Genomic DNA, 15,197 nt, shown 5'->3' with positions numbered 1-15,197 from the left:
ATATATATATATATATATATATATATATATATATATATATTATATTTATTTTTTAAATCAAGGCTCAAAGAGTTGTTGGAAGCTTACTGGTGGTGACGATAAAGTCATGCATCCATTGTGTAGTTCATTTATAGCCTGGCATTTGAATTTAGGCTTCAAAATCATATTATCATAATGATCAAAACATTTAAAGTTTTGTTGGTCACAGAGTTTATTTTATGCAAAAATCCAGAAGCCAATGGGAAAAAAAATCGTATTTTATCTAGGGCAATTGTAACTCTCAGGTTTTATTCAGGTACAATTCTATTATGTCAATAATTTTGAGCAGTCATTCTGACCTCTACCACCAAATCTAGCCATTTCTCAACAATACTCACATAAAAAGCAACAAGTATAAACACATTTATTCAAAAACATTATAAAAGTAAATACAACTGATGTAGTGTGCTTTTGTGTCTCTATACTGAGTGATGTTGCAAAATCAGACGCCTTGGAAGAATGGGTTGCATATCAGTTCGCCTCCAAATATGCATAGCTCTCTCTCACCAATGAACTTTTTTTAAGATGTTAATGAAACATTGGTTTTACATAATTACCTAATTAGCCAACTAAGCAAGGTCATATGAGTCTTTCAATTACGTTGGTGGGTAAACAAGTTTAGAATCATTCAGTGCACTGGTGAGGTTTGACTGGTTATCAGTTCAAATGATGTGTCACACTCGAAATTAAGCAGCAAACTTGTCACATCCATGTTCCGTGTTTTCCCCCTAGCCTTAGTTCCTGTCTTTCCTTTTATGGTCTGTTTCCTGTTCTTGTTAAGTTAATTGGTTATTCTGTTCACCTGTGTTTGATTATTAGTCATCTGTGTCACCTGTGTTTGTAATTAGTCTCGCCCTTTATAAGTCGTTTCTTTCTCAGTTTGCTTTGTGTCGTCTTAAAGTTATGTTTACTGGCCTTTGTTTTCTTCATGTTTATGTCTAATAAACACGTTCGTTGGATCTACTTCAGTTCTCCTCGAGTCATCACTCTAGTGCCTTCCACTACCAGTAAACCGTGACAGAAGACGACACCAATTAAAGATGACTGAGGCTGAGGACAGGCTATGGGGGCTACGGCAGAGTGGTCGGACATTGGAGAGGTATGTGGAGGAGTTCATTGAGCTATACCATCAGGTGAGCTGGCCCGACGCCTGTATCGGCATTGTGTTTCTGTTGGGGCTGGACCAAGATATGATTCGTTGCGATCTCTCTGTTCATGATTTCCCGTTTGTCGAATTGGTCAATATCATTCTTTCTTTAAACCGCTCTAATTTCGAGATTAAACAAATAGAGAATGTGAGTCAATTTCATCCAGCCCCCTCAGAAGCACACCACATCGCGTCAGCTCACCCAACGCCAAGAACCTCCACATACCCCACCAATGGTCCCGGCCACCTGCCAACCCAGAGACACCCCAAGGCCCGTCGGTCTAACCGGGCAGACCCCAAGATGGCCGTGATTCCTGAGTTCCTGGCCGAGATGGCCTTCGTATCTGAGTTCCCAGCCAAGGAGGATATTATGGATCTAATGGACATGCCGATTCCTCAAGAGTTCACAGCGCCTATTTTCTCTCCTGATCCTCCGCTGGTCCTGTCCAGCCTTCCTGAGCCTCCGCTGGTTCCGCCCAGCCTTCCTGATCCTCCGCTGGTCCTGTCCAGCCTTCCTGAGCCTCTGCTGGTTCCGCCCAGCCTTCCTGATCCTCCGCTGGTCCTGTCTAGCCTTCCTGAACCTCCTCTGGTTCCGCCCAGCCTTCCTGATCCTCCGCTGGTCCTGTCCAGCCTTCCTGAGCCTCTGCTGGTTCCGCCCAGTCTCCCAGAGTCTTCGCTGGTTCCGCCCAGCCCTCCAGTGACTGCGCCGCCAGAGCGCCCTCCAGTGACTGCGCCGCCAGAGCGCCCTCCAGTGACTGCGCCGCCAGAGCGCCCTCCAGTGACCGCTCGCCCAGAGCTAGCTCCTTCAGTGTCTCCGCTGGAGACGCCCAGCCCTCCTGAATCTCCGCTGGGGTCGTCCAGCCGTCCAGAGCCCGCTCCTCCAGAGCGCCGTCCAGAGCCCGCTCCTCCAGAGCGCCGTCCAGAGCCCGCTCCTCCAGAGCGCCGTCCAGAGCCCGCTCCTCCAAAGCGCCGTCCAGAGCCTCTGCTGGTCCCGTCCGGCCGTCCAGAGCCTCCGCTGATCCCGGCCAGCCTTCCAGAGCCTCCCCCAAAAGAAAATTTTGGGGGGGGGCTATATACCCCGAGGCCAGGGCCACGGGGACTGCCCAGCCATGGCCACCTAAACTGCCAGTCCGGCCATGGCCTCCTGATCCACCATGGCCTTATGAACTGTCCACACAGCCATGGCTTCCTGACCCGCCATGGCCGTATGAACTGGTGACCCGGCCATGGCCTCCTGACCCACCATGGCCAAGTGAACTATCTGCCCGGCCGTGGCCTCCTGACCCGCCATGGCCAAGTGAACTGTCTGCCCGGCCATGGCCTTCTGATCCTCCTCACCTGCCCTGTCTCCTTGATCCGCCCTGGAGGCTCTCCCTGTCTGAGCTATCCTGGTCCCATATCAGCCTCCAGGGCGCCCACCCTCCCTCCCCGGTAGTATTATCACGGCGCGAGACGCGCCTACCGGGAGGGGGGCGATCTGTCACATCCATGTTCCGTGTTTTCCCCCTAGCCTTAGTTCCTGTCTTTCCTCTTATGGTCTGTTTCCTGTTCTTGTTAAGTTAATTGGTTATTCTGTTCACCTGTGTTTGATTATTAGTCATCTGTGTCACCTGTGTTTGTAATTAGTCTCACCCTTTATAAGTCGTTTCTTTCTCAGTTTGCTTTGTGTCGTCTTAAAGTTACGTTTACTGGCCTTTGTTTTCTTCATGTTTATGTCTAATAAACACGTTCGTTGGATCTACTTCAGTTCTCCTCGAGTCATCACTCTAGTGCCTTCCACTACCAGTAAACCGTGACAAAACTAGAGGACACTTTTTTTTTTTTTTTTGTGCATGCGACTGATAAAAAGCCTTCTCATTAGCCAAACTACTAAGCATGATTGTTCTATTGCACAAAGTCTCTCTTGAGAAAAAATGGGCCTAAGTGATCTTATTTAAAGAAATGGATTACATGGACTACTGAAGTCTGGGTATTCTGTTGCAACATAGATATTGCCTGTGCTAAAGTCCTACAAGAAGTACAAACCTCAAAGACCTTTGAAATGCTAATGGTCATTATATTGATCTTTGAAGGCCTTTCATATTATACTGAAAGATACGAAAGTGGCCTTCATGTACAATGCAGAGACAATTTACAAGGAAAGAGTGTGCTAAAACCAATCATTTAAATCTATATCATGACTGAGGAAGAGCCGATAAGGAATGAGGTCTGTCTTTTTGTTTGTTACTTGCTGGATTTGTCTCAATACCTGGAGGAATGTACTATTAAGGAGTTTGAAAACTGTAACATCCCAGTTAATCAAATGAGAATCAAGACAGAGATTTCCTGGAACTGAGAGAAACCCGCAGGAAATGAAGAGCAGGGCAGATATAGGTCTGGTTTTACAGTCAGGGCTTAGACTAAGCCATAGTTCAATTAGGTAATTTAAAGGGGACCTATATAAAAATCACTTTTATAAGGTGCTTGAACTGTGTGGCCGCAATGTGTGAAAAAAATTAGATTATAATGTTAAAAATCCACCCACAACTTTTTTTTATAATCCCAATAAAAATACATTTGAAAGTCCTAAAGATATTGTTGTAGTTATAGTTTTTATAACTAAAATCTAAATCTGAATCTAACATTAAAAAAAAAAACATTTTATTTATTTATTTTTTATTGTTTTTAAAACAAACACGGAACGCAAAAATGATACATAAATAAAAAAACATAACAAAATTACTCAAACTGTAGCAGTAGTGCATTGTACATAAAGTAAATAGTAATGATGTACGTATGTAATACGTATGTAATATTAAAGTAAGAGTAATGCCTTGCATAGTGAGAATAATTTGCCAATAAAATCCAATTATTATAAATCACATCCATATTTTTAGACATGTGTTTCAATTTGAATGGTCAGAACAGATTTAAATTAGTTTTTTGACCAGACGCAGCATGACTAACATCATACACAAAAAGCAGTCTGTCTGAATTTGCTCATTTATATTCACATGTGTCACTGACTTTGTACAGAATACAGATTGAGTGAGCGAGTTAGTGGTTTAGTACACCACATATGCATGAATGTGGACACAGTACATATAGAAATACCTCATGAGTTCAATAAATGCAAAGCAAAATTTTCAGTTTTATGTTCTTTCTATGACACTCATGTCTCTGTCCTTATGTGTACTTGTTAGATTTTTTCAGGGTTAAGGTAGGTTACATATTTTTATTTTATTTTTTCAATTTCTGCATCTGCAAGCATAAATGTGGAACGGTTCCGGTCGTGTCCTGAACACTAGTTATTGTATCAGCTTGCACAAAATGCTATTCCATTGCTCCACAGCTGCAAATGATGTCAGTCCATTTCTTGGCTAAGTTATGCCTGCAGCAGAAAGCAGTTTCTTGTGACATTGTGTAGTATTGAGATATTTAAGAGCACTTATTTACACCAGTCGGAGAGCATCTCTGTTATTCAGTATCCTTGCAGTAACGTTCAATAACGCTGATTTTTTTTTTCCCTTTCTCAGCGGCGAGCGAATCATATCAAGTCAAAGCCTCTTCACAGCTCAGCATCGCTCAACACTTGGCAAGGTGAACTTGGATGATTCTTTCATCTGTGCATTCAACGGACCGAATAAAAGTGCAAATACAAAAGAGGTTTTAGCCATTCACAGCAGCGCAGCAGCAAGGACGCTATTGTTTGCGAGTTCAAAATAAAAGTGCACTTCAGGTCACAGAGGAGAATGTTTAGGGATGCCTCGTTTTCACTCAACCTTTTTCTCAGTGTTATCTGATAACTGATTGTACTTGATCGAACCAGAGCACACATCAGGGCAGCATATTGAATGTTGTGTTGAAGATAAAGGTCATGAAGGCTAGCATCTTTTATAGCAAAGCAGAAAACAGAAGGCCACAATAGGCTGCTGTCTCTGTAAATCAATCAACATGGAGAAACAAAAATGAAAGTTTAGTACATAAATTACCGTTTGTGCTCGGCAACCAATGTTCACACTAAAATGTAACACTACTCTTACTACTGTAAAAACAAACCCTTGTGAAAAAGAAGTGTACATAATTGTACTGAATGTGGACTTTTAGGGCCAGATTAGTGCAAGTCCAAAAAAAGCACCAATAGGAAGGTTCTGTGGGTGATCTCCTGACAATGCGCAAATTAAAGAAAACATCAACATCTCATTTCCATAAAGACCAACACAATCTACCATGATTGTCTTCCTCTTCAATGTCTTCCTCTGGCATTCCAAATACATTTATAAGAGCGGAGAAAAAAAAATTCTCATTTCTACCACATGCTTCTGTTCTCTGTGGTGCCTCCCAGTGATACGCGGGTCAATGTATAAACAACCCGAACCCGACCGACGTTTTCAACTAACACGCCCGCAACTCGGACCGCAAAAAAAAAAGTAAATATTGTACCCGACCCGCTTCCTGACCCGCATGTTTAATATTTGCGACTGAAACCAGCGATTATAGGCTATGCAGCTATGCGGTGGAGATGCTTCACTGTCAAACATCATTCGGCATTAATTAGGTCATTTTGTCAAAAGAAATGTTCTTGATTACAAGAAAAATACAGAATGTTCTTGTTGTGATTTATTTTGTCTTTCCTTTATACAGATTTAAATAGTTTCGTTCCTCTGTAATCCGGCCACCCGAGAATTGCAGTGTTGCGCTTTATATGAGATGTATATTTGCAAGAAATATAGCCAACCATTATGAAGAAACGTTATTGTGACTAATTTTAACAAGACAAGATCTCCTTTCCTATTGTGCTTTGCCAAAAAGTGTCACAAATGAACAAAAACAAAAGTCAGAATTGCGATATAAAGTCCATAATCCCTGGTTTTAAACAAGCATATACATGAGATAATGTATATATTATTGCTTGAATAAACGTTTAAAAATAGTGCTAGAAATTTTATAATTAAGAAATTAAACAGACCTAGGCATTTGAAAAGACAGTGAAATATGTCTAAAAATTCCAAAAAGAAAGAGAAGCATTGGACATAATCAAAATATTCGAGACATTTATTAGGAATAACATTTTCTTAACAATTAAGATGCTGCGTGTGTTTATCCAGTCTAATCGAAGTGTGCGTCTCTCCCGACTTTCCCAACAAAAATCCCACTCCCTCTCAGAAACTACATAAAGCTGACATTACTGAGCTATATGCGTTTAAAATGCGTTTTCTGATCTTATCCATCAAACTAATCTGACTAATTTGATCGTTCGCCTTATTCTATAATCACGAGTGCAGCACGTTAGCATTCCATTAGCCAGTTAACTTTCCACTCGCACTCCACTCACGCTTTTAACTCTTGTTTACTATCTTTAGCATTGCGTTAGCCGGTTAGCTTGTCATCTGCGTTCCAGTCACGTTTTTTTTTTTTTTTTTTCTCTCGTGTTTAATATCGTTAGTACTCCTTTAGCCAGTTCCGTTCCGTTCCGTTTTTTTTTTTTTTTTCAGGAATTCAAACAACAACAGTGGAAAGTTGGAAACATTCCACAATCACGGAGAGTAATGGCTTCTTCTCCTACAATTGTTGTCTGCACTGCTTGCCACAGGTATAGCTTATCTATCTCTGTCAGCAGTGAGCCTTATACATGTGATAAATGCAGGAATATAGTCAGGCTGACAGAGAAGATTTCAGAACTAGAATCACACATCCAAACTTTAATAGAGGATAGTAAGAATGTGAGGGCCTCAGATACGGTTTTGGATGCGACTAGCTCAGAAAGCCCTGTACATTGTTCGGTTCCGGTAACAACGCCCGTGCAGCAGGGCAACTGGGTGACTGTGAGACGGCATAGTCGCGGGTCAAAACACCGCTCTTCCATTCCGATCAGAACATTAAACAGGTTCTCCCCACTCAGTGAAGCACCCACTGTGAAACCTGATGAAAGTGCTCTAGTAATTGGCGACTCTATTGTACGAAACGTGAAAATAGAGACTCCAGCCACCATAGTCCAGTGTTTACCGGGAGCCAGAGCGCCTGACATCTTGGCAAATTTAAAAGTGCTGGCTAATGCTAAAAGTAAATTCAGTAAGATTGTTATTCACGTCGGCACTAATGATGTTCGACTTCGCCAGTCGGAGATCACTAAAAAGAGGTGTGTGAACTTGCAAGTACAATGTCAGACACTGTAATATGCTCTGGTCCCCTCCCTGCTTACCGTGGTGACGAGATACACAGTAGACTGTGGTCACTCAATGGCTGGATGTCAAAGTGGTGCCCACGAAATAACATAGGTTTCATAGACAATTGGACGAGTTTCTGGGGCAGACCTGACCTGTTGAAAAGAGATGGTCTTCATCCCTCCGGATGTGGAGCATCTCTCCTATCTAGAAATATGGCACATAGTCTTAGCGTTTGCACTTGACTAACTGGGGCCCAGGTCAGGAAGCAGACAGACTGGCTAAACCGACCGTCTGCTAGCCGCCTCACGTCACAGAAATCAGTTAATTCTCAGCACATAGAGACCCTTTCACCTAGATATCACACTATAGAGACTGTGTCTGTTCCCCGAGCAAGAAAATACAAAAAACGCCTGAATCAAATCAAGACTAACAATTTAATTGATGTTCAACAAATAAAAAATATATATAATACAGAGAAACAATTGATAAAGCTTGGCTTATTGAATATCAGGTCCCTTTCTGCGAAAGCACTTTTTGTAAATGATATGATCACTGATCATAAGCTAGATGTGCTCTGTTTGACAGAAACCTGGCTAAAACCAGACGATTACATTATTTTAAACGAGTCCACCCCCCAAGATTACTGTTATAAACATGAACCGCGTCTAAAAGGTAAAGGGGGAGGTGTTTCTACTATTTATAGCAATATTCTCAATGTCTCTCAGAGAAAGGGCTTCAAATATAACTCGTTTGAAGTAATGCTTCATATAGCATTATCCAGAGAAACAAGTGCTAATGATAAATCCGCTGTGACGTTTGTACTAGCTACTGTTTACAGGCCACATGGGGACCATACAGACTTTATTAAAGAATTTGCTGATTTCCTATCCGAGTTGGTGTTGGCCGCAGATTAAGTCTTAATAGTGGGTGATTTTAACATCCATGTTGATAATGAAAAAGATGCATTAGGAACAGCATTTATAGATATTTTGAACTCTATTGGGGTTAGACAACACGTGTCAGGTCCTACTCATTGCCGATATCATACTCTAGATTTAATACTGTCACATGGAATTGATGTTAATGGTGTTGAAATTCTGCAGCAAAGCGATGATATCTCAGATCATTATCTAGTCTCTTGTATACTCCAGATAGCTAAAACTGTAAATTCAACTCCTTGCTACAAGTACGGTAGAACCATCACTTCTACTACAAAAGACTGCTTTGTAAGTAATCTTCCTGAATTATCTGAATTCCTCAGCATATCCAATAGCTCAGAAAAACTTGATGATGTAATAGAAACTATGGAATCTCTTTTTTCTAGCACTTTAGATACAGTTGCTCCAGTGCGCTTAAAAAAGATTAAGAAAAACAGTGTAACACCGTGGTATAACGATCACACTCGCGCCCTAAAGAGAAAAGCACGAAAAATGGAACACAGCTGGAGGAAAACAAAACTAGAGGTTTTTCGTACTGCTTGGCGTGAATGTAACTTATCTTATAGAAAAGCATTAAAAACTGTCAGATCGGATTACTTTTCGTCTCTCTTAGAAGAAAACAAACATAACCCTAGGTATTTGTTCAATACTGTGGTTAAATTAATGAAAAATATAGCAGAAACAGGTGCAGACATTTCCCAACAGCACAGCAGTAATGACTTTATGAAGTACTTTACCTCCAAGATAGACACTTTTAGAGATAAAATTGTAACCATACAGCCGCCCGCTACAGTATCGCATCAGATAATGCGTTGTAGATCTCCTGAGGAACAATTCCACTCATTCTCTATTATAGGAGAGGAAGAATTGTATAAAATTGTTAAATCATCTAAACCTACAACATGCATGTTAGACCCTATTCCATCTAAGCTACTAAAGGAGGTACTTCCAGAAGTCATAGATCATCTTCTGAATATTATTAATTCGTCACTATCATTAGAATATGTCCCCAAAACCTTCAAACTGGCTGTTATTAAGCCACTCATTAAAAAAACACAACTTGACCCCACTGAATTAATTAACTACAGACCAATTTCGAATCTCCCTTTTCTGTCAAAGATACTAGAAAAGGTAGTATCCTCACAATTATGCTCCTTCTTAGAGAAAAATGGTATCTGTGAGGATTTAAAGTCAGGTTTTAGACCATATCATTAGAGTTACAAATGACCTGCTCTTGTCAACCGATCATGGTTGCATCTCCCTATTAGTGCTACTGGATCTTAGTGCTGCGTTTGATACTATTGACCACAACATTCTTTTAAATAGACTTGAAAATTATGTAGGCATTAATGGTAGTGCACTGGCTTGGTTCGAATCATACTTATCAGACCGTCATCAGTTTGTGGCAATAAATGAAGAGGTATCATTTAAATCGCAAGTGCAGTATGGAGTACCTCAAGGCTCAGTACTAGGGCCATTACTTTTTACGCTTTACATGTTACCCTTGGGAGATATCATCAGGAAACATGGTGTTAGCTTTCATTGTTACACTGATGATACTCAGCTCTATATTTCTTCGCAGCCCGGCAAAACATATCAATTCGATAAACTAACAGAATGCATAGCTGATATTAAAAACTGGATGGCGAATAACTTCTTACTGTTAAATCCTGAAAAAACAGAGGTATTAATTATTGGACCTAAAACCTCCACAAGTAATGACCTAAAACATAGTCTAATACTAGATGGCTGCTCTGTAAATTCGTCGTCATCAATTAGGAACCTAGGCATCCTATTCGATAGCAATCTTTCCTTTGAAAGCCACATTTCTAGCATTTGCAAAACGTCTCAGGTTACGTATGTAACCCTGGTTCCCTGAGGGAACGAGACACTACGTCATCAACGCTTTGGGGAACGCCATTGGCGGGCCGCACTCTGAACATGTCTACAACCAATGAAATGACGGGAGTGACGTCACCGATGTGGTGACGTCAGCGACCAGGAAGTATAAAGCACGTGCGTTTGATGCCGGCGTTAGCTCTTAGGGAATGAAGCGAGCGCCGTAGGGATGCGGGAATTATGGTCCATGACGCAGTGTCTCGTTCCCTCAGGGAACCAGGGTTACATACGTAACCTGAGACGTTCCCTTCCGGGAACTCGAACTGCGTCATCAACGCTTTGGGGAACGAGACTACCCACGCCCCCATGATTCCAAATCCCTGCGCAGTGTCTGTCTGCTGCTAGGCCAAGGGAAGGAACGCGTTGAGTCTCTGGTGCATCACTCCAGAGAAGAAGTTCCCTCTGTCTGGTAACACTAAGGCGCCAGAACAAGAAGGAAACAGTGTCTGGAATACTTACCTGCCAGGACACTGCGATGACTCCGCCTGGGAAACTTGCCAGGACGCGAGTGGTATTACACCTCTGTCTGGGAATCCAACGTGCCAGAACCAGAGGGACTGAATGAACTCGGCCTGGTATTCTCGCCAGGACACGAGGGGGGATGAACCATTGTCTAGTGTAACACGGACAAGAGGGCTGTATAGTCCTCGGCCCTCAGGCACACGAGGAGAGAGGAAAATGTTAGTCCTCTACCAGAGTCATGATTAGTCCGGATCCTCAACCGGAGTGAGAGGGAGAAACCCTCCTCGGCCCTCGAGCCCACGAGGAGAGTGATAGACCTCTTCTTGTTCGTCAGCCAGAACAAGAGGTACTCCTCGGCCCTCAGGCACACGGGAAGTCTTAGTCCTTTGTCTGGGAAGAGCCAGAACAAGAGGGACCGAATAAGCCATTGTCCAGTATTCCTACGGACAAGAGGACCGTAAATACCTCGGCCCTCGGGCACACGAGGAAAGGTAGTCCTTTGCCTGGTTCCCTGCCAGAGCAAGAAGGACTCAAGTAGTGTCTGGTGTACCTGCCAGAACACTGAAATGTCTCCGCCTGGGAATTTGCCAGGACGCGAGTGGTATTACACCTCTGTCTGGGAACCTTACGTGCCAGAACAAGAGGGAGAATATACCTTGGTCTGGTCATACCAGAACCAGAGGGAGAATGACCTTGGTCTAGTTTTACTAGAACCAGTGGGGAGGATATTCCTCGGCCCTCAGGCACACGAGGAGAGAGTATTCCTTGGTCTGGACGTGCCAGAACCAGAGGGAGCAAAATAATCCTTGGTCTAGAAACTACTAGAACCAGAGGGAAGTAAACCTCGGCCCTCGGGCACAAGAGGTACATCTCCTGCCTTGAGAGCTGCCAGACTAGGAGGGATGAGACTCTGGCCTAGCTTGCTGCTAGGGCATGAGGACTGCGGAGCCAGGAGTGGCTCTGAGATCAAGTTCGTAGAACCTAACGAACGTGAGAGGTGAGGACCAACCCGCCGCACTGCAGATGTCCTGGATCGGGACACCTGCTTTCAGAGCTTTAGAGGCCGACAGACCTCGAGTAGAATGAGCCTTGACTGCCATGGGGGATGGGAGACCAGAGGACTCGTATGCAGTAGATATAGCATCTACGATCCATCTACTTATAGTGGGTTTAGATGCTGGGCAACCCCTTCTTGAAGGGCCGTAGCAAACCAACAATTGCTCTGTTTTACGCCACAGGGCAGCTCTGTGGACGTATGTGTCAAGTGCTCTTACAGGACACATGTAGTTGTACTTCCGGTCTTCTTGCTCCACGAAAGGAGGAGGGTAAAACGCTTGTAGCGTTATCGGCTGTGGTGTTGAGGTCGGGAACTTCGGAACATACCCAGGTCTTGGGTAAAGGAACGCTTTGGCCAACCCAGGGGCAAAGTCGATATAGGAGGGGGCCACTGAAAGGGCCTGAAGGTCCCCGACTCTCTTCAGAGAAGTCAAAGCAAGAAGCAGCGCTGTCTTGATAGTAAGCATATGATCTGAGATCTCCTCAATGGGTTCGAAGGGAGGCTTACATAAAGCTTCTAACACCACAGCCAAATCCCACGTGGGGACTCGCGGTCTGACTCGAGGCCTCAACCTGAGTACACCGCAGAGGAAACGTGAAACCAGTGGGTCTCTACCCACTGAAAGGCCACCCAGAGGGGCGTGGTAAGCCGAAATAGCCGCCACGTATACCTTCAAGGTGGAGTGGGTAAGCCCTGCGGAAAGCCGAGTCTGCAAGAACTCCAGCACTGTACCAACTGGGCAGTTAACTGGGTCTAAACAGCGTTCATGACACCAAGACACGAACAGGTTCCACTTAAGGCTATACAGTTTCCTCGTAGAGGGAGCTCTGGACTGGAGGATGGTCTCCACAACCTCAGTTGAGAGACAAGCCCTTATGAGATGCGCCCCCTCAGGGGCCACACCCATAGCTTCCACATCTCCGGGTGGGGGTGGCATATTGCGCCCCCGGCCTGGGATAGGAGGTCCCTCCTGACGGGAATCTCCCAGGGAGAGCCGTCTAGGAGGGCAATTATGTCCGAGAACCATACTCGGGCCGGCCAGTACGGGGCTACTAGTAGCAGCCGTACTCCAAACCGGCGTACCCTTTCCAGAACTCCCGGGAGCAGAGCGATCGGGGGAAATGCGTACAGACGAAGCCTCGGCCACGTCTGTACCATGGCGTCCAGCCCCAGTGGAGCTGGAGGCACCAGGGAGTACCAGAGAGGACATTGCGATGTCTCTCGAGTCGCAAAGAGGTCCACTTGAGCCTGGCCAAACACTCTCCAGATCTGCTTCACTACTTGAGGGTGAAGCATTCATTCCCCAGGTCTCGTCCCCTGTCTCGACAGGACGTCTGCTCTCACATTGAGGCGTCCGGGTATATGGACTGCTCTCAATGATTGAAGCATTCCTTGAGCCCACAGGAGGATCTGGTACGCCAGTTTGTACAAGGGGTGTGAACGCAGACCACCCTGGTGGTTGATATAATAGACTACCGCGACGTTGTCCGACTAGACCAATACGTGACGGTTTCTTAAGTCCGGAAGGAAGTACTTCAAGGCCCGAAACACGGCCAACATCTCCAGGCAGTTTATGTGCCATGAGAGATGGTGGTCGGTCCATAGGCCTTGGGCTGAGCGGCCACTCATGACCGCTCCCCACCCGGTAAGGGACGCATCTGTCGCTAGCATGACGCGGCGACAAGGAGCTCCCAGTACCGGGCCTTGAGACAGAAACCAGGGTTTCTTCCACAATTCCAAGGCGCGTAGGCATCGCCGCGTGACCTTGATCTTGCGGAACGGGTTGCCCCTCGGGGAAAACCCTCTGGTTTTGAGCCACCACTGCAGCGGTCTCATGTACAGCAGTCCAAGAGGTATCACGTTGGATGCTGCTGCCATAAGACCTAACAGTACCTGGAACTGTTTGACAGTGAGTGACAAGCCTAGCTTGACCGCATTTACTGCAGTAAGGATCGACTCGATCCGAGCAGGTGACATTCGTGCCTGCATCATGGTCGAATCCCATACGACACCCAGATAAGTGGTTCTCTGTAATGGAGATAGCACACTTTTCTTGGCGTTGAGTCTCAACCCCAGTTCTACCAGAAAGACTCGGGAGAATTTATACTGTGACAATGACATTTATTTATTTAGGAGCTCAGCAAGCAATCAGGTTATTTGGCGTAGGCCCCGTTCTTAACTTGCATTCAGAGGGTACGGAATCTGCGGGTCCCGCCTGAAGACGAAGGCGGGGGCGCCGCTCACCCCCCGGAGTCAGGAAAGGGGCCATCTGGTGATGGTGGGTGAATGGAGGAAAAGAACAATCTGAAGTCTTCGGGATGGAGGGGATAGATTGACTGATGGTGATGTGGTTGGTAGAGGGAGGACCCGGCTAGGTGGAGTAGAGTCGTTGGAGGGAGGATCCCATCTTGGTGGAGGTGGGGAGGATGGAGGTACTGGAGCGACAGCATCTGCGAACTCAGACATGTGTAAGCGCTACCCTTTTTAAGCTACAGTAAATGATATGATTGGATAGATGAGGAGGTAATTAGTGACGCGAACAATTGAGTCTTCCTGGCAGAACTTGCGCTATCTTCATTTCTACCAGAAAGACTCGGGAGAATTTATACTGTGACAATGACATTTATTTATTTAGGAGCTCAGCAAGCAATCAGGTTATTTGGCGTAGGCCCCGTTCTTAACTTGCATTCAGAGGGTACGGAATCTGCGGGTCCCGCCTGAAGACGAAGGCGGGGGCGCCGCTCACCCCCAAAGATGGGTGGAATTAAGGATCCACCGGAACGGGGCCCACCCCCTAGACGGTTTAGAATTTAACTCACCGGTCGTGAATCCTGGGGTTCCTAATGTTGGAAGAGAAAACAAAAATTAGATTAAGCGAGTACCATCCTTATTTATATCGAATACGCCATTGCCGTCATAGTTCTGATTTTTATTTATATATATTTTAATATATATCAACTATCGTGATAAACGAACGTATGCTGGTGTTATCCTAGATTGCACGCGTGAAATAGAGCCGCCTTTAGGTGGACCTATAAGCACGAGCCGTCTGTTGACGCTGGGCCACAGGCCATCTTTTGATAGAACACGTGGGCCACAGGCCATCTTTTTGATAGAACACGTGGGCCACAGGCCATCTTTTGGTAGGACGTATGGGCCACAGGCCATCTTTTGGTAGAACGTATGGGCCACAGGCCATCTTTTAATGGGATACATGGGCCACAGGCCATCTTTTGATAGAACACATGGGCCACAGGCCATCTTTTGGTAGAACGTATGGGCCACAGGCCATCTTTTAATGGGATACATGGGCCACAGGCCATCTTTTGATAGAACGCATGGGCCACAGGCCATCTTTTGGTAGAACGTATGGGCCACAGGCCATCTTTTGATAGGATACATGGGCCACAGGCCATCTTTTGGTAGAACACATGGGCCACAGGCCATCTTTTGATAGGATACATGGGCCACAGGCCATCTTTTGAAGGAATACGTGGGCCACAGGCCAT

Source organism: Garra rufa, chromosome 16 (assembly GCF_049309525.1).
Source record: "Garra rufa chromosome 16, GarRuf1.0, whole genome shotgun sequence".
Lineage (NCBI taxonomy): Eukaryota > Metazoa > Chordata > Actinopteri > Cypriniformes > Cyprinidae > Garra > Garra rufa.
This window is presented reverse-complemented; position numbering follows the sequence as displayed.